General features: G+C 41.3%; 1 protein-coding gene across 1 annotated transcript in view; it reads left to right on the forward strand.

Moving 5' to 3' along the window:
• The window catches only part of PDE8A (phosphodiesterase 8A), a 199131-nt gene that overhangs the window by 61887 nt on the left and 117662 nt on the right, over positions 1-19582 (forward strand). The window lies entirely within an intron of this gene.

The raw sequence follows: 19582 nt of genomic DNA on the forward strand, positions 1-19582 counted from the left end.
AATCTTTGTCAATGAACCAGATCTTTTGCTCAATGCTGTGAAAAGAGTTTGTGTCCTATGGAATGTTTGCTACATACTGTAAATCTATGCCATCCGGTACTGGTTACATTTAGTGTTGATGGGAGGGCTTTTGTACACACACCTAGGTTTTCTTTGTGAAACAGGAGGAGACTTCACGCCTTCTGAACTTTATAAACTCCTAGTGTTATTTTTAAGTCCTAGCAAGTTTCTTTGATTTAAAAAAAAATCTTAATATCAATAGATGACCCAAAACAAATATTTTAGTTTTAAAAACTCTATACCTCCTGCATAGTAAACAAGTTATTCCTTTCCATAAAACTACTACCATCCCTGTATTGTCTTAAAACAAAAACAAAAAAACCCCCTTACAGGTAGATTCCATAAAAATATTAGCATAGTTAGTGGTGTTTTGCATCTTAAAATAGTTTTCACTGAGGTCATTTACTATACTATAAATATGGCAAATGAGGCGTACTCACTGTAAAGGGCCGTTCTATCATGTTTATCGAATAAGTGTTCTACTATTTACAATGCTGTATTCAGTAGGATAAAATCAGAAGCTGTTTTGTTTATTTTTCCCTCAAGGTTAAAGCTTTGAATCATGGGATAATGTGTGATAGCTCTAAGGCTTATTGAAACAGTTCAAGAACACCACGAGAGACTGTGGTTTGTGCGATATTTGCGTGGAATTTAACACCGTGTTCTTTTGGCTTACGACCAAAGATGAAGATATCAAGGAAACAGACTAACAGGGCTGCTACTCTGAAACCTGTCATTAAACTTCCCTGTGTTTTAGAACTGTAGCATAAATTATACCTCCCCAAAAGAGCAATTTTTATAATATGCTAGCTACTTGCACACCATTTTTCTCTGTACTGACTTTCCCTTACTCATGCACATCACACAGATAAAAGGAATTGAGGGAAATGCTCTTCAAGTTTAAAAACTTTCCATTCTTCAGCTAAAATTTAATTATTTAAGCAAAAAGATATTTGCAAGTGAGTTATACTGTGGAAAGTTATAATATTTAAACTGGAAAATCTTTTTCTCGTTTTAAATTATTGGATATTTAAACTGAAATCATTATTTCAATGTTTTTAATGAAAGCTGTAGATGGTTGCAGTCATTAATATGTATTGATAAAATATAAGCTTCTTGTTTTTTCAGCTCAAATGACCCATGATGAGCTATTAAGGTGAAGTTCTGCAATGTGAATTAAGCTTGTCCCCAAGCTAATTACTATTTCTTGTTAAATTGCTGGATATAAGGTCATACAAGTCTCCTCATACTTTTCATTAGCAAGCAAGTTAGATTTGTACTATTTAGTTTCACAGCAATATTTGATAATCTACATTTATCCCCTATTCATTTCAACTGTATTCAGCATAATGGTAATTTTCACAGTATTCCAATGTGAATGTGATCTTATGTATCGGATTTGACTGATGGGAAGTATTTAAGGAGGAGTTGTTGTACTGGTAAGGTAAAAGAATTTAATAAAACAAACACACACACACACACACACACTCTCTCTCTCTCTCTCTCTTTCTCTCTTATAAATTTGGATGTATCTGTTAATGTGATCAGTATCCACACAAGACCACTAGATTATTCTGCAGCAGCATCCAGTTGTTACTGGTCTTGTATGCAATGCCTTATATATTTAAGCACATTTGTGCCATTGGCATAAAAAAGCCAAATTTCCCATAAAGCAGTGGGGTTTACATTTGTAAGAACATTCCATTTTAAGTTCTAGGGCTAGATACTTGGCTCCACCACAGCTCCTTATGTTTCTTAATTTTTGTCATTGCTTAAATGTTCATTGTCCTTTGCTCTTAAGATAAATGTATTAATCTTGCCATTATTGCAGTTTTATTTGTTGCCTTTTAATTATTTCTGCATCTGATAAATTTGCTAGTTCTAGATATTTTAGCTACTTCTATATCTCCCATTACCATAGAACCTGAGCACCTCATAATCTTAAAGGTACTTATCCTCACAACACCCAAGTGATGCAGGGAAGTGCTATAATCTCCATTCTTCAGATGGGGAATTGAGAGAGTAAGTGACTGGCCAAGAGTTACACTGGAAGTCTGGGATCGAGCAGGACTTGATCCCTGGTTTTCCAACTGCTAGGCTAGTACCCTAATCACTGGGTGGGCCAACCGTCCTCTAATTACTGCTATGTATCAGATCACATGAGTGTCACTAAATGCATGTTGTGTTATTGGGAAGGAATTTGTTTTATAAAAATGAATATTTAGGATATATTCTGGCTGGATTAACATAGCACTGGAGCCTACGTATCATGTATTTAACTCTTCACTAGGTGGTGTGAGTACCTTAGGCAGACCCCATAATCCTCATCATTTCCATATCACTTTGGTGAATGGATGAAGAGCTAACTGACAAACCCAGCCTTCCTTGTCACACAATCAGGAAATTGAATTTTGGAGCATTTTAATATTCCTTCCTGACTTCCTTTTTGTTCTGCTAATTTTCTCTGTTAAAAATACACTCATAATAAAAAGAAAAGGAGTACTAGTGGCACCTTAGAGACTAAAATTTATTTGAGCATAAGCTTTTGTGCACTACAGCTCACTTCATCGGATGCATTCAGTGGAAAATACAGTGGGGAGATTTATATACATAGAGAACATGAAACAATGGGTGTTACCATACACACTGTAACCAGAGTGATCACTTAAGGTGAGCTATTACCAGTAGGAGAGCAGGGTGAGGGGGGAACCTTTTATAGTGATAATCAAGGTGGGCCATTTCCAGAAGTTGAGAAGAACATCTGAGGAACAGTGTGGGGTGGGGGAGGGGGGGAATAAACATGGGAAAATAGTTTTACTTTGTGGCATGACCCATCCACTCCCAGTCTTTATTCAAGCCTAAGTTAATTGTATCCAGTTTGCAAATTAATTCCAATTCAGCAGTCTCTCGTTGGAATCTCTTTTTGAAGTTTTTTTGTTGAAGAATTGCAACGTTTAGGTCTGTAATCGAGTGACCAAAGAGATTGAAGTGTTCTCCGACTGGTTTTTGAATGTTATAATTCTTGACATCTGATTTGTGTCCATTTATTCTTTTACATAGAGACTGTCCAGTTTGACCAATGTACATGGCAGAGGGGGCATTGCTGGCACATGATGGCACATATCACATTGGTAGATGTGCAGGTGACCGAGTCTCAGATAGTGTGGCTGATGTGATTAGGCCCTATGATGGTGTCCCCTGCATAGATATGTGGACACAGCTGGCAACGGGCTTTGTTGCAAGGATAGATTCCTGGGTTAGTGGTTCTGTTGTGTGGTGTGTGGTTGCTGGTGAGTATTTACTTCAGGTTGGGGGGCTGTCTGTAAGCAAGGACTGGCCTGTCTCCCAAGATCTGTGACAGTGATGGGTCGTCCTTCAGGATAGGTTGTATATCCTTGATGATGCGTTGGAGAGGTTTCAGTTGGGGGCTGAAGGTGATGGCTAGTGGCGTTCTGTTATTTTCTTTGTTGGGCCTGTCCTGTAGTAGGTGACTTCTGGGTACTCTTCTGGCTCTGTCAATCTGTTTCTTCACTTCAGCAGGTGGGTATTGTAGTTGCAAGAATGCTTGATAGAGATCTTGTAGGTGTTTGTCTCTGTCTGAGGGGTTGGAGCAAATGAGGTTGTATCATAGAGCTTGGCTGTAGACACTGAATCGTGTGGTGTGGTCTGGATGAAAGCTGGAGGCATGTAGGTAGGAATAGCGGTCAGTAGGTTTCCGGTATAGGGTGGTGTTTATGTGACCATCGCTTATTAGCACCGTAGTGTCCAGGAAGTGGATCTCTTGTGTGGACTGGTCCAGGCTGAGGTTGATGTGGGATGAAATTGTTGAAATCGTGGTGGAATTCCTCAAGGGCTTCTTTTCCATGGGTCCAGATGATGAAGATGTCATCAATATAGCGCAAGTAGAGTAGGGGCGTTAGGGGAAGAGAGCTGAGGAAGCGTTGTTCTGAGTCAGCCATAAAAATGTTGGCATACTGTGGGGCCATGCGGGTACCCATAGCAGTGCTGCTGGTTTGAAGGTATACATTGTCCCCAAATGTGAAATAGTTATGGGTGAGGACAACGTCACAAAGGTGAGCCACCAGGTTTGCCGTGACATTATCGGGGATACTGTTCCTGACGGCTTGTAGTCCATCTTTGTGTGGAATGTTGGTGTAGAGGGCTTCTACATCCATAGTGGCCAAGATGGTGTTTTCAGGAAGATCACTGATAGATTGTAGTTTCCTCAGGAAGTCAGTGGTGTCTTGAAGATAGCTGGGAGTGCTGGTAGCATAGGGCCTGAGGAGGGAGTCTACATAGCCAGACAATCCTGCTGTCAGGGTGCCAGTGCTGAGATGATGAGGTGCCCAGGATTTCCAGGTTTATGGATCTTGGGTAGCAGATAGAATACCCCACGTCGGAGTTCCAGGGGTGTGTCTGTGCGGATTTGTTCTTGTGCTTTGCTCTCCTCCTCCACCCTCCACTGTTCCTCAGACATTCTTGTCAACTGCTGGAAATGGTCCACCTTGATTATCACTACAAAAGCCCCCCCTGCTCCCCTTCCCTGCTCTTCTGCTGGTAATAGCTCACCTTAAGTGATAACTCTGGTTACAGTGTGTATGGTAACACCCATTGTTTCATGTTCTCTATGTATCTAAATCTCCCCACTATATTTTCCACTGAATGCATCCGATGAAGTGAGCCGTAGCTCATGAAAGCTTATGTTCAGATAAATTTGTTAGTCTCTAAGGTGCCACTAGTACTCCTTTTCTTTTTGCGAATACAGACTAACACGGCTGCTACTCTGAAACCACTCATAATAAAGTTGCTGTTCTCATTGGTATCCCTTCTTACCCATTCGAAGACTGTCATAGGACATTTTCTGAGTGCTGGAGAGTTGTACTGGCTTACGAAGCACTGGAAACTGAAGTCCTTTATCCCTGTAACAGGCACAACATGGCTGGCAGCGTAGCAAACTTCCTCTCATTGTCAGGACAATGTGCCTCAACTCTGGCCAAAAGGGACCACACCCAGGCATGAGAGGGTCTTTCGGCCTCAGAGACTGTTCAGTCCTTGGCCTCTCATCTGAGATTGCCAACAAGGTTCCAGTGATGTTGGGAGATTTCATAATGGGAGCATGAATCTACTAAGAGCTCAACTATGACCATCAACTTAGTTAGAAAAGTTACTGTGAACAGTCAGCTTCAGTCACTACCAGCTTGAGCTCAATATGAGCCAGTGATTGGCTTCATATCCATTGCCATTACCAGTCACCTTTTCTACCCCTTCCATTTCAAGAGAATGGGTGAGGTGCAATTTGGAGTAAATGATTTCTGAGATGTAAGATTCAGTACACTAGGCTGCAGAGAGAATTTAGCAATACTCTGAAGGGCAGTTCCTCAGCTGGTATAGATTGTCATAGTTCCTTTGACTTCAGTCAAAGATTATTGCTCTGGTTTTACTGCAGTTATATGACATAATTTTATATACACTCTTTCTTTATTTAAATTGTTTCAGTTAGAAAAGATCTTGTTTGAACCACTGCTAATCTCTTCTGGAAAGGCATCCAGTCATTGATCCTCACTCTAATTTGATCTTGAATTTTATAATGGATGTGAAGAAATTTGCATAATATTCTGTGTTGTTGACAGGGAATGTTTTCTATATAAACTTGACATTATTGTATTAAAATGCGTTTACCACCACTCTGCACCATGTCATGAAACCAAGGACTTCATTGAGTGACTGATACGTAGATGGAGGTCTCTCTTTCATCCTTTTGACACTACAAGTGGTGAGAGGTCAAGTGAAATATTTTAATGTTGTTTCTCTCTGGGTTTGAATTCTTTCCTTTGCAAAAACAATGTGATATTTCACAAATGTAGAAAACAAAGGTAATTTTGGAAATGTGTGTTTCTAACATGTAAGAAATGATGGCTGTTTATTCTTAGATTGAGTAAAAATCAAAGTACTGTTTCTGATCTCCTGGATCCCTTTTTAGAATGCTGTCAATGTTTTCAGTGGATTTAATATACATTTGCGAGTGACAGCATGGTATTCTTAGTGATTCAATAGTTTCGTTACAGTCTTGTTGTTGTCCAAGTTAGTTTTTAAATATTTTGAAAGTTTTTTTAAAATCTTAAAATATTCTCTAGTCTCTATATACATGGATGATCAAATGAAGCCTATGATGATTAATTCTTCTAGGGTTTTTTTAATGTTAGCTTATTACAACCTCCCTATTTATGATATGCCAGTTGTTCAAAATGCTGCATCATTCTTATTATTTTACAGTCATTTTACAACCTTGTTGTGGATAATCTTTATTGGCTCTCTTTGCCAGTGGATTGATTGTATGGTTTTACTGTTTGTTTTATATTGTTTTTTCTGGTTGTTTTTTCCCTTTAGTGATTTACTTTAGATTTAAAATAGGGCAACTTAGTATCAAGCAACTCTACTTTATTCACAATGTGTTTTTGATGTCGGAGGAGGCTGCAGAAACCCTAGAAATACTCTTAGAAATTCTCAGCTGTGGTAAATTGTCACAGCTCCATTGACTTTAATAGGACTGTAACAGTTTACACCAGCTGCAGATCTGCTCCTTTCGGAAGACAGAGCAGAATGCTCCTCTGCTACTAACCTTTGCAGCTTGAATTTTTGTCTAGCTCTTTAGAAGGAGGTAGGATTTTCTAATGAAATAATAGTCTTGTTAAAAACAGAAAAGCAGATGATGAGAACGAGACATTTTATGAGGTAGCCACAGTGTGGCAAAACCCACCTACAGATAAACTGTTCTTCCCTGCTGTTCTACAGTTGGGATATAGTGCTATAATAAATTCTAAGGCCTAAAGTCCAGTACTGTTCACGTACTTAAAAAAATAACCACCCCCTCCACTTTCTTAGGACCAAATAAGGAATGTAACATAGTCTGTTGTGTTTCCAGACTATTCTGATTTCTTCATATGACTGATGAAGCATTTTTGGAATCTTCTGCTTTGCTTTGGGCCTGTATGGTAATTTTGATCACTTCAAACAATGGAGCATCAAAGTTGGTATAATTTATCCAGTGAAAGACCCTTGAGTTTTGTAGATTGACAATGAAGAGCTAATTTGAAACTAGGAATATCAGAACTTATAGCATCTCTCGTTCACAATGAGATTCTATTATGCAGGGATCGGCAACCTTTGGCACATGGCCTGCCAGGGAAAGCCCCTGGTGGGCTGGGCCAGTTTGTTTACCTGCAATGTCTGCAGGTTCGGCCAATCACAGCTCCCACTGGCCGCGGTTCGCCTTCTCAGGCCAATAGGGGCTGCGGGAAGGGCGGCCAGCACATCCCTCGACCTGCGCCACTTCCCAGACTCCATTGGCCTGGAGCAGCAATGTAATGCAGTCTTTATCATGAAAGTCGAACGTACAAATGTAGAATTATGTACCAAAAAACTGCATTCAAAAACAAAACAATGTAAAATTTTAGAGCCTGCAAGTCCATTCAGCCAATCACTCAGACAAACAAGTTTTTTTACATTTGCAGGAGATAATGCTGCCTGCTTCTTGTTTACGATGTCACCTGAAAGTGAGAACAAGCGTTCTCTTGGCACTGTTGTAGCCGGTGTTGCAAGATATTTACGTATCAGATGTGCTAAAGATTCATATGTCCCTTCATGCTTCAGTCATCATTCCAGGGGACATGCGTCCATTCTGATTGCTGGTTCTGTTCGATAACAATCCAAAGCAGAGCGGACTGATGCATGTTGATTTTCATCATCTGAGTCAGATGCCACCAGCAGAAGATTTTCTTTTTTTGGTGGTTCGGGTTCTGTAGTTTCCACATCAGAGTGTTGCTCTTTTAGGACTTCTGAAAGCATTCTCCACACCTCGTCCCTCTCAGATTTTGGAAGGCATGAAGGGACATGTGAATGTTTAGCATATCTGGCACATAAACAACTTTCAATGCTGGCTACAAAAGTGCCATGCAGATGCCTGTTCTCACTTTCTGGTGACATAAATAAGAGGAGGGCAGCATTATCCCCTGTAAATGTAAACAAACTTGTTTGTCTTAGCGATTGGCTGAACAAGTAGTAGGACCGAGTGGACTTGTAGACTCTGAAGTTTTACATTGTTTTGTTTTTGAGTGCAGTTATATAACAAAAAAATCTACATTTGTAAGTTGCACTTTCATGACAAAGAGATTGCACTACAGTAATTGTATGAGATGAATTGACAAATACTGCTTTTCTTGTTCATCATTTTTACAATGCAAATATTTGTAATAAAAATATACACTTTGATTTCAGTTACAACACAGAATACAGTATATATATGAAAATGAAGAAAATAATCCAAAATATGTAATAAATTTCAATTGGTATTTTATTGTTTAACAGTGCGATTAAAATGGTGATTAATTGTGATTGATTTTTTTTATTTAATCACATGAGTTAACTGTGATTAATCGACAGCCCTAATAAAAATACATCCACATGCAATTCCCCTTCTTCCCATACTATGTGAGTCTTGCCTCTACACAAGTAACTGACTCTATCTAAGGTACTTATATGGACTCCATCGCTTTAGGATCTGAGGGCCTGGGCCTCAGAATCTTTAATGTATTTGTCTTTGTGACACCCCTGTGAAGCAGGGAAGTACTGTAGTCCCCATTTTACAGATGGGGATCTGAGGCGCCAAGAATCTTGCCCAAGCTCACGTAGCAAGGCTGTGTCAGAGCAGGGACTTAAACCCAGGTCTCCCAAGTCTAGGCTAGTGCCCTAACCCCAAGAACAGCCTTTCTCTCTTGTATGTATAATTAGACTTATGCTGGTAAATTTTCCATGTCTCAGTCGGAGAATACACCCCAAAGATCTTTCAAACTGTATGTATTATTAAAAGACTACACTAACATGGCACTCTAGAAGAATCAAGTAAGATCTGTCCCTTTCCTTGAAGAGTTAAAACTTAATATAGACAAGACAAACAGAACCAAGACAAGAGAAAGTAGTTAAGGAAAGGGAGCTGGAGCAGCTTGTGAGTGAGGAGGTGAAGGAAGTAAGGTTTCCTGCAGGGAATGGACTTAAGATGAGTTTGAGAGAGAGGATGCTTGATGAAGAAGAACTCAAGAGACTGTTTCCAAGAGCAGGCCACAGCATGATGGGAAGCACAAAGCTGAGAATGTGGCAGTAAGCAGAGAGGACGGGGAAGAGTGAAGGGGGTACAGAGATGTAGGTGAGGCCAAGAGATTGCAGGATTTATAACTGTAGGAAAGGGACCAGAATGTGAAGTGGTAAGTGACTGGAAATCAATTGAGGTATTCAGGGACTGAAGTAATATGGGGGAGAAGAAGATGATTTTAGCAGCCGCTTTTTGAACTGAATGAAGGAGAAACAGTTGAGAAACAGGGAAATCAGACCACAAAGGTTTAAAGTAATTGAGATGAGAGACAGTGGGCCAATGGAGAAGGGTTTTAGCTGTGAGGAAAGCGTAGAAGTGACATTAAAGAGAAAGACATTAAAGAGGAAGAAGTGACAGGACACAGTTGGAGATTGGATATGGGGAAAGAAGAAAGGAGGGAAAGATTGCAACTTAAAGAGGCTTTAAGGATTCTGTTGCTGTTCATGGAGATATAGAAAGGAGGTGGAGAAGAGACAAGAAATTGAATTTTGGAAGGACTGAGTGAGAAATGGCAGTGGGATGTCTAAAAGAAAATGTCAGCGAGGCAATTGGAAAGAGGTAGAGATGGTAGAGTAGGGAGAGAAACAGATTAGGGGATTATCTGCTTAGAGGAAGTAGCTGAACCATGGGAGCAGATGAGGTTGCCAAGAGGGAGAGTACAGAGGAGAGAATCCTGAGCAGTGTCAACAGATTGAAGGATGAGTCACAACTAAAGCAGAAATTGGAGAAGCAGTCAGGAAGGCAGCTGAAAACCCTAATTGCAACAATGAAGTCAGTGGAACTTTAGCTATTGACTTCAATGGGAGTGGATCAGGTCCCAAGTGAGCACAATTACAGAAGCCAAGATAAGAGAGAGGGAGAGTGCACAAGAGTACCAAAGGCAGAGGACTGATCAAGAAGAGTAAGGAGAGAGAAAAGTCCCTTTGATTTGTCTTGGAGAAGGTCAGGGTGTTTCTGATGGAGTAGAGAGGATGGAGGCCATCACTGGTAAGAAGTGATAGCAGTGTGAATAAACTATACTAATTGGTATGCTGGAGGCAAATGAGAGGAGGGAAAAGGGGACAAGAGTTAAAGACAGAAGCGGCTTCAAGCGAAGGGGGAAATACATAAATGTGTTTGAAGGCTCAGGGAAATGAAATGCAAAAGAGGGGGTGATTAAGTACCCAGAGATGATAGGAGGCCTGAAAGAATGGAGGAAAAGGGGTAGTATGATAAATTAGTCATATGCTTTTGAAAATTCACTTATATTAGCAAATCCCTGCAATAGCCTTCAATTCTAAATAGCATTGTATCAGAAGTGAGAGGTTACAGTTTTACAAAAAACAAGTTAAAATACACATAATTTAGTACTGTGTAAAATACTAATGTCTCTTTTCCTAGATGCGTAAAATTAAAGTAGCTTACCTGTGTGATAGTGTCAAAAGTGGATCAAACTCTTTGAACTGATCATATCTTAGATAGATATAACAGCAATTTCATGAGTCTAGGATGGTCAGAGGTATACACAGAGCAAAGGAATTGCTTGCAAAATCTTTTTATTTAGGGCAATTTTTAGAGGTTACTGATTCATGTGCTAGATGACAGTAGAACAGTAGGTCATTAACAGTCAGCTGTAAATTTCGCTATTATTCTTTGCAATACAGAGAAGGTAAACACCACAAAGGTTGTAGTTTCATCTTCTAATCATAATAAAAAGCTTGTTTGGTTTTAGTGTCAAAATTGTAAAATCTCACTTCTTCTGAAGAAGCCCTAAATTCCCAGCCTGACCAAGTTAAGCCTGGTTTAAGAGTTAAAATCAATATGTTTTAAAAGAAACTTTGCTTATTTTCTGTCATGGTCTAGGACATTGCTGAATGAAATCCAGCTAGATCATGCAAAAGACTTCAGTCCTGCACACAGGTCTTCAGGAAATTTGTGCAAATATTCAGAATTATAAGAAACCCTTTCTCACATTGTAAGCTAAAGTCACATATGGTTTCTATAGATTTCCCTCCAGTTATGTAATTGTGTGCAAGTGACTGAAGAGAAGCAACACTATAGTACTAGATTTAGAGATTCAAATGGCCAGCCCAGCAACTAGGCAACAATGTAATGTTTGTTGACTCAGTAAAGCTGAGTACAGGAACCAACTCAAGTTTCTCATCCTGTAGAAACACTTGTGTTCAGAGGGAGGAAAGGGTACCACCTGCTAGAAAAAGGACATTATGAGATGGGAGTATATAGAGGGTAAAAAATGGCAGCTTGTTGGAATGGAGGCCCTAGTCAGAACACATTTAGGTTAGCCTTTCCTGGAATGGACATGGATAGGGGGACACAAATCGCTCCAAATGCCAGTGATTGTGCACATATCTCAGCACCTCTAAATAAATAAATACAGTTTTTAAAAAATTAACCAAGATCAGTTATTTCAAAATGTAGACATTATGTTCAATAATCCACTCGATCCAACCAGATCTTGTCTTCTGAGCTCTGCACTACTGAGAGACGTGCCTTCTCCTTTAGAGCTCACTAGAAAACCAAAGTAAGCAGGGCAGACAAAAAATTGCCATTATTTGCCAAACTAGAGAGGCTCAAATTTTCAAAAGTGTCTGCCAATTTTGGAAGTCCAACCTAAGTCACCTAGGACATGTTTTTCAGAGGTGCTGAGCACCCACTTTGACTTCTTTTGGAGTCAGGGGCACTCAGCACTTCCGAAAGTCAGGCTCCAGACCTTCCAAAAATAAAGGCACCCCAAACAGTGGACCCCTTTGAAAACTGGTATCCATACTTTTTCCTGTATCAGCCATCAGGCCATTGTTACAAGTAAAACTCAAATTAATTGGATACAAGTTAAGTAGACAAATTGCTTGGCCCATTGCTTCTCACTCAAGACTGTTTCTTAGTTTAGAAATATTGTAGTGTACATGAGGGCAGAAATATATATCTTTAATTTATCTGTAAATTTCCGTTCTAGAACTACTCGTGTACTTTGAACTAGTTGCCTTCCTTATGATACTTCTCTCTGCTAGCAAGTTGCTTGAGAATGCATGTGTTTTTTGGACTCCATTTAATAAAGTGGGGGGAACTCTCAACTCTCAGATTTTGAGACTGAGATGTGATGTCATCTGTTGGAATGAAGAGGTCGTAACCCAAAGAGCCGAAATGGCTGCTGTCTGAGAATTCAAAACAAAGAAATAGACTTCTTTTTTAAAAATATATCTTTACTCATTGCCTCCAGTTTTCTACCCTAGATCTCAGGTCTAAGAATTATGCTTTTAGAACATTAGCCAGGGCTATGGCTTCTCCTCATTAACTTAATATTTTTCTATTCTATTCTGAAGGGTCTTGACAGTTGCAATGAGTCATCAGGAACTGGGCAGCATCACTGCAGAATTCTAATATTCACTGTTGGGGCTGGTCAAGAGAAGAACCCCAGCACACTGTACAGCAGGCATCGGCAAACTTTGGCACGCAGCCCATCAGACAACTCCTGCTTTGTACAATGGAGTTCTTTGAGGAGGGTCAACAAGCAGGTGGACAAGGGGGATCCAGTGTATATAGTATATTTAGATTTTCAGAAATCCTTTGACAAGGTCCTTCACCAAAGGCTCTTAAGCAAAGTAAGCAGTCATGGGATAAGAGGGAAGGTCCTTTCATGGATTGGTAACCGGTTAAAAGATAGGAAACAAAGGGAGGGAATAAATGGTCAGTTTTCAGAATGGAGAGAGGTAAATAGTTGTGTCCTCCAGGGGTCTGTACTGGGACTAGTCCTATTCAACATATTCATTAATGATCTGGAAAAAGGGGTAAACAGTGAGGTGGCAAAATTTGCAGATGATACAAAACTACTCAAGATAGTTAAGTCCCAGGGAGACTGCGAAGAGCTACAAAAGGCTCTCTCAAAACTGGGTGACTGGGCAACAAAATGGCAGATGAAATTCAGTGTTGATAAATACAAAGTAATGCACGTGGGAAAACACAATCCCAACTATACATGTGAAATGATGGGGTCTAAATTAGCTGTTACTACCCAAGAAAGAGATCTTGGAGCCATTGTGGATAGTTCTCTGAAAACATCCACTCAATGTGTAGCAGCAGTTAAAAAAGTTAACAGAATGTTGGGAATCATTAAGAAAGGGATAGATAATAAGAAAATATCATGTTGCCTCTGTATAAATCCATGATATGCCCACATCTTGAATACTGTGTTCAGATGTGGTCACCCCATCTCAAAAAGATTATTGGAATTGAAAAAGGTTCAGAAAAGGGCAACAAAAATTATTAGGGGCATGTAGTGTCTCCCATATGAGGAGAGATTAATAAGATTGGGACTTTTCAGCTTGGAAAAAAGACAACTAAGGGGGGATATGATAGAGGTCTATAAAATCATGACTGGTTTGGAGAAAGTAAATAAGGAGGTGTTATTTACTCCTTCTCATAACACAAGATCTAGGGGGTCACCAAATGAAATTAATAGGCAGCAGGTTTAAAACAAACAAAAGGAAGTATTTTTTTTCACACAATGCACAGTCAACCTGTGGAACTCTTTGCCAGAGGATGTTGTGAAGGCCAAGACTGTAACAGGATTCAAAAAAGAATTAGATAAATTCATGGAGGATAGGTCCATCAATGGCTATTAGCCACGATGGGTGACGATGGTGTCCCTATTTCCCAGAAGCTGGGAATGGGCGACAGGGGATGGATCACTTGATGATTACCTGTTCTGTTCATTCCCTCTGGGGCACCTGGCATTGGCCACTGTGTTGGAAGACAGGATAGTGGCATTGGCCATCTGTTGGAAGACAGGATACTGGGCTAGATGGACCTTTGGTCTTACCCAGTATGGCCGTTCTTGTGTTCTTGAGCTGATGGGAAGGACTCTCTGATAGATTTTAAAATAGAACTAAACATATTTCAGAAATGTTAACCAAAGTGTGCCATAAGATATTGCTGTTCTTATGACAGGCAGAGAATTCTATCTCTAGATACCAGGCCTTATTCGCCTCTCGTTTGACTGATGTCAATAGAATTCCTTCTTTGGGTTTTTTAATGTATAAGTTTCAATTAGGATTTTCATCATCAGAGAACAAGAAAAGGATTTCAGTCAGTTGAAACACAGAAATCAAACATCCTTTCTCCAATTACATTTTAATGCTTGGAGGCACTAAGGTCCAGATATTGAAAGGTATTTAGATGCCTAAAATGCAGGTGGAGACCTAATAGGATTTTCAAAAGTGCCTATCTGGTACATAGGCACCGCCCATGGGATTTAGGTGCTTAGGCACTTTTTAAAATGTCTTTCTACGCTTAAATGCCTTTAAAAGTCTGGCCCTATATATGTTCAGTTAGGTCATTCCAGTTATATGGCTTAGATGTTATTCACTTTTGAATCAGCCCTAAATTCACCTAAGCCTTGAATCTAATGTCATGTCTGTACTGCAGCTGGGAGCAAGCCTCCCAGCCCGTGTATACACATGGTAGCTCTGATCAAGCTAGTGTGCTAAAAATAGCAGTGTGGATGGTACAGACTGGCTGCCTGAATACAAGCCCACCCAACCCCTGGTGCCCATGCTCAGGCAGCTGGCCTGCCCTTGCTGAGGTCCCCACTGCTATTTTTTTAGCACGCTAATGTGTGTGTGTCTACAGTGCAGTGTAGTGCAGTACACTGTACAGTGCAGTACAGCTGCAGTGTAGACATATCCTAAGCTAACATCAGTACAAATTCTGAGTAAACAACAAAGACAATTCAGGCGTTGGTAGGACAAAAACAGTTCTTTCTCTTGAGTGTTATGTTTTACTGAGTCATCTTCTGTATTGTCATACATGGTACATAGGAATTTCAACTATGATTTTTTTCTTGCAATAGTTTGTGGTGTTTTTAATAACTGTAACAATCACTTAATATTTCTTATACGCTATCAAGGACATTAATCATTAAATAACTCCACTTCATCCACAAAGGGGATTGGTGGGATTGTATACAATTGGTGCTTGTACAGAATATATAGCCACGGTCACTGCAAAGTTAAGATGTCAAGAGGTACAGGTAGTTCAATAGCTGGAGTACAAGCTTCTGAAAAACAGTAAGAGGAGTCTCTTCACCAAGTCTAGATGCTAGTTAATAGTGGTAGAGCCTGGGATTTGTTGTGGCCAGGTTAAAATCATTCTTCTCATTATAAAAGAGCTCCAACTGCTGGGTTTTTGTTGTGTGTCTGGAAGGAACTTTCATGGCCTCAGAGGTTCCAAGCACTTCACTGTCAAACTGAGTATAGCAGCCTTTACCATCTGTTTTGTCATGTCACTTTTTCACTCCAAATATCAGGGAGGATTTCCAGTTCATCACTGCCTGTGAATCAGAGAATCATAGAATATCAGGGTTGGAAGGGACCTCAGGAGATCATCTAGTCCAACCCCCTGCTCAAAGCAGGACCGATCCCCAACTAAATCATCCCAGCCAGGGCTTTGTCAAGCCTGACCTTAAAAACTTCTAGCGAAGGAGATTCCACCACCTCCCTAGGTAACGCATTCCAGTGTTTCACCACCCTCCTAGTGAAAAAGTTTTTCCTAATATCCAACCTAAATCTCCCCCACTGCAACTTGAGACCATTACTCCTTGTTCTGTCATCTGCTACCACTGAGAACAGTCTAGAGCCATCCTCTTTGGAACCCCTTTTCAGGTAGTTGAAAGCAGCTATCAAATCCCCCCTCATTCTTCTCTTCTGTAGACTAAACATCCCCAGTTCCCTCAGCCTCTCCTCATAACTCATGTGTTCCAGTCCCCTAATCATTTTTGTTGCCCTCTGCTGGACTCTTTCCAATTTTTCCACATCCTTCTTGTAGTGTGGGGCCCAAAACTGGACACAGTATTCCAGATGAGGCCTCACCAATGCTGAATGTAGGGGAATGATCACGTCCCTCGATCTGCTGGCAATGCCCCTACTTATACATCCCAAAATGCCATTGGCCTTCTTGGCAACAAGGGCACACTGTTGACTCATATCCAACTTCTCGTCCACTGTAACCCCTAGGTCCTTTTCTGCAGAACTGCTGCCTAGCCATTCAGTCCCTAGTCTGTAGCGGTGCATGGGATTCTTTCATCCTAAGTGCAGGACGCTGCACTTGTCCTTGTTGAACCTCATCAGATTTCTTTTGGCCCAATCCTCCAATTTGTCTAGGTCCCTCTGTATCCTATCCCTACCCTCCAGCGTATCTACCACTCCTTCCAGTTTAGTGTCATCCGCAAACTTGCTGAGGGTGCAATCCACACCATCCTCCAGATCATTTATGAAAATATTGAAGAAAACCGGCCCCAGGCCCGACCCTTGGGGCACTCCACTTGATACCGGCTGCCAACTAGACATGGAGCCATTGATCGCTACCCGTTGAGCCTGACAATCTAGCCAGCTTTCTATCCACCTTATAGTCCATTCATCCAGCCCATACTACTTTAACTTGCTGACAAGAATACTGTGGGAGACCGTGTCGAAAGCTTTGCTAAAGTCGCAGAATAACAACTCCACTGCTTTCCCTTCATCCGCAGAACCAGTTATCTCATCATAGAAGGCAATTAGATTAGTCAGGCATGACTTGCCCTTGGTGAATCCATGCTGACTGTTCCTGATCACTTTCCTCTCCTATAAGTGCTTCAGAATTGACTCCTTGAGGACATGCTCCATGATTTTTCCAGGTACTGAGGTGAGGCTGACTGGTCTGTAGTTCCCAGGATCCTCCTTCTTCCCTTTTTTAAAGATGGGCACTACATTAGCCTTTTTCCAGTCATCTGGGACCTCCCCCGATCGCCATGAGTTTTCAAAGATAATGGCCAATGGCTCTGCAATCACATCCGCCAACTCCTTTAGCACTCTCGGATGCAACGCATCCGGCCCCATGGACTTGTGCAGGTCCAGCTTTTCTAAATAGTCCTGAACCACTTCTTTCTTCACAGAGGGCTGGTCACCTCCTCCCCATGCTGTGCTGCCCAGTGCAGCAGTCTGGGAGCTGACCTTGTTTGTGAAGACAGAGGCAAAAAAAGCATTGAGTACATTAGCTTTTTCCACATCCTCTGTCACTAGGTTGCCTCCCTCATTCAGTAAGGGGCCCACACTTTCCTTGACTTTCTTCTTGTTGCTAACATACCTGAAGAAACCCTTCTTGTTACTCTTAACATCTCTTGCTAGCTGCAACTCCAGGTGTGATTTGGCCTTCCTGATTTCACTCCTGCAAGCCCGAGCAATATTTTTATACTCATCCCTGGTCATTTGTCCAATCTTCCACTTCTTGTAAGCTTCTTTTTTGTATTTAAGAGCAGCAAGGATTTCACTGTTAAGCCAAGCTGGTCGCCTGCCATATTTACTATTCTTTCTACACATCAGAATGGTTTGTCCCTGTAACCTCAATAAGGATTCTTTAAAATACAGCCAGCTCTCCTGGACTCCTTTCCCCCTCATGTTATTCTCCCAGGGGATCTTGCCCATCAGTTCCCTGACGGAGTCAAAGTCTGCTTTTCTGAAGTCCAGGGTCTGTATTCTGCTGCTCTCCTTTCTTCCTTGTGTTAGGATCCTGAACTCGACCATTTCATGGTCACTGCCTCCCAGGTTCCCATCCACTTTTGCTTCTCCTACTAATTCTTCCCGATTTGTGAGCAGCAGGTCAAGCAGCAGGTCTGTCCCTAGTTGGTTCCTCCAGCACTTGCACCAGGAAATTGTCCCCTACATTTTCCAAACACTTCCTGGATTGCCTTTGCACTGCTGTATTGCTTTCCCAGCAGATATCAGGGTGATTGAAGTCTCCCATGAGAACCAGGGCTTGCGATCTAGTAACTTCTGCGAAGAAAGCCTCGTCCACCTCATCCCCCTGGTCTGGTGGTCTATAGTAGACTCCCACCACGACATCACCCTTGTTTCTCACACTTCTAAACTTAATCCAGAGACTCTCAGGTTTTTCTGCAGTTTCATACTTGAGCTCTGAGCAGTCATACTGCTCTCTTACATACAGTGCAACTCCCCCACCTTTTCTGCCCTTCCTGTCCTTCCTGAACAGCTTATATCCGTCCATGACAAGTACTCCAGTCATGTGAGTTATCCCACCAAGTTTCTGTTATTCCAATCACATCATAATTCCTTGACTGTGCCAGGACTTCCAGTTCTCCCTGCTTGTTTCCCAGGCTTCGTGCATTTGTATATAGGCACTTGAGGTAACCTGCTGATCGCCCCTCTTTCTCAATATGAGGCAGGAGCCCTCCCCTCTCATGCGCTCCTGCTTGTGCCTCCTCCCGGTATCCCACTTCCCCACTTACCTCAGGGCTTTGGTCTCCTTCCCCCGGTGAACCTAGTTTAAAGCCCTCCTCACTAGGTTAGCCAGGCTGCTTGCGAAGATGCTCTTCCCTCTCTTCGTTAGGTGGAGCTCGTCTCTGCCTAGCACTCCTGTGTGTCACTCAAAGTCCATATCCAGCTACTGGCTGGTTTTCTTAAGCTTTTCCTCTTTTACCTTTTCTACCTTCAGCCATGTCAGGCTGTGGGTGGGTGTGTGTGTGTGTGTGTGTGTTTGGGGTTTTGTTTGTTTGTTTTTGAAGCAGTAGTCTGCTGTCACATAATACAGGTTGGATTCAGTGATTCATGAAGCCTTAATTTACCCTCCGTGGTTTTACAATGAGCCCTGAGCAAGGGTATTGTGGTGGTGTGTTGTCCCTGGAGCAGAGTAGGAAGCAGATGGTGATGCAGAGTCACTAATGTTTTGAATGGGGACATGTTCCATATGGCCATCTTTGACACACCTCTGAATACAAAGTTCATAATAAACTGCACTCAAGCTGTGGTGATGACTGATGCCTTCTCCATTTCCCCAAGGAAGGACTTTTGTGCATACCTTTCCCTCATTCCCTCTGCTATCCTTGATCCTAAGAGTCTCTTATTGCCTGAGGCATATCTGACTCTTGTTGGAGGTGGCAGTGGCTAAATCCAACACTGAGGGTCTCATTGCATTTGCATCATACAGCTCCGGAGCACCTTTAGGCCCAGATCTTGGGAATTGTTTGCTTTCAGAATGGCTTCTGCAATAGCAGATCTGGTCAGAACATTTCCATCCAAATGAAATTTCAATGAATATAAGAAAAATAATTATGAACAATCTCCTGAAACCTTTTTCAAACTCCAGTAATGATCAAGAGGTGGTGGTGGTGGTAGCTGTGACATTCTGCACTACAGAAGTATGTAGTATTCCAAGTCTTCCTAGATGTTCAGGAAAGATATATAACTGTAAATGTTAAAGGTTTGTTTTCTGTTGCCCAAGTAGCTCCTTTCACTTGTTCCATACACAAACATCATAACTGCCTTCTTCTCCTATCTCTGTCTGTCTTACTAACGTCATCCTTCAGAATTCATTTGGCTGCTAATTTATCTT

Source organism: Eretmochelys imbricata, chromosome 10, assembly GCF_965152235.1.
Source record: "Eretmochelys imbricata isolate rEreImb1 chromosome 10, rEreImb1.hap1, whole genome shotgun sequence".
Lineage (NCBI taxonomy): Eukaryota > Metazoa > Chordata > Testudines > Cheloniidae > Eretmochelys > Eretmochelys imbricata.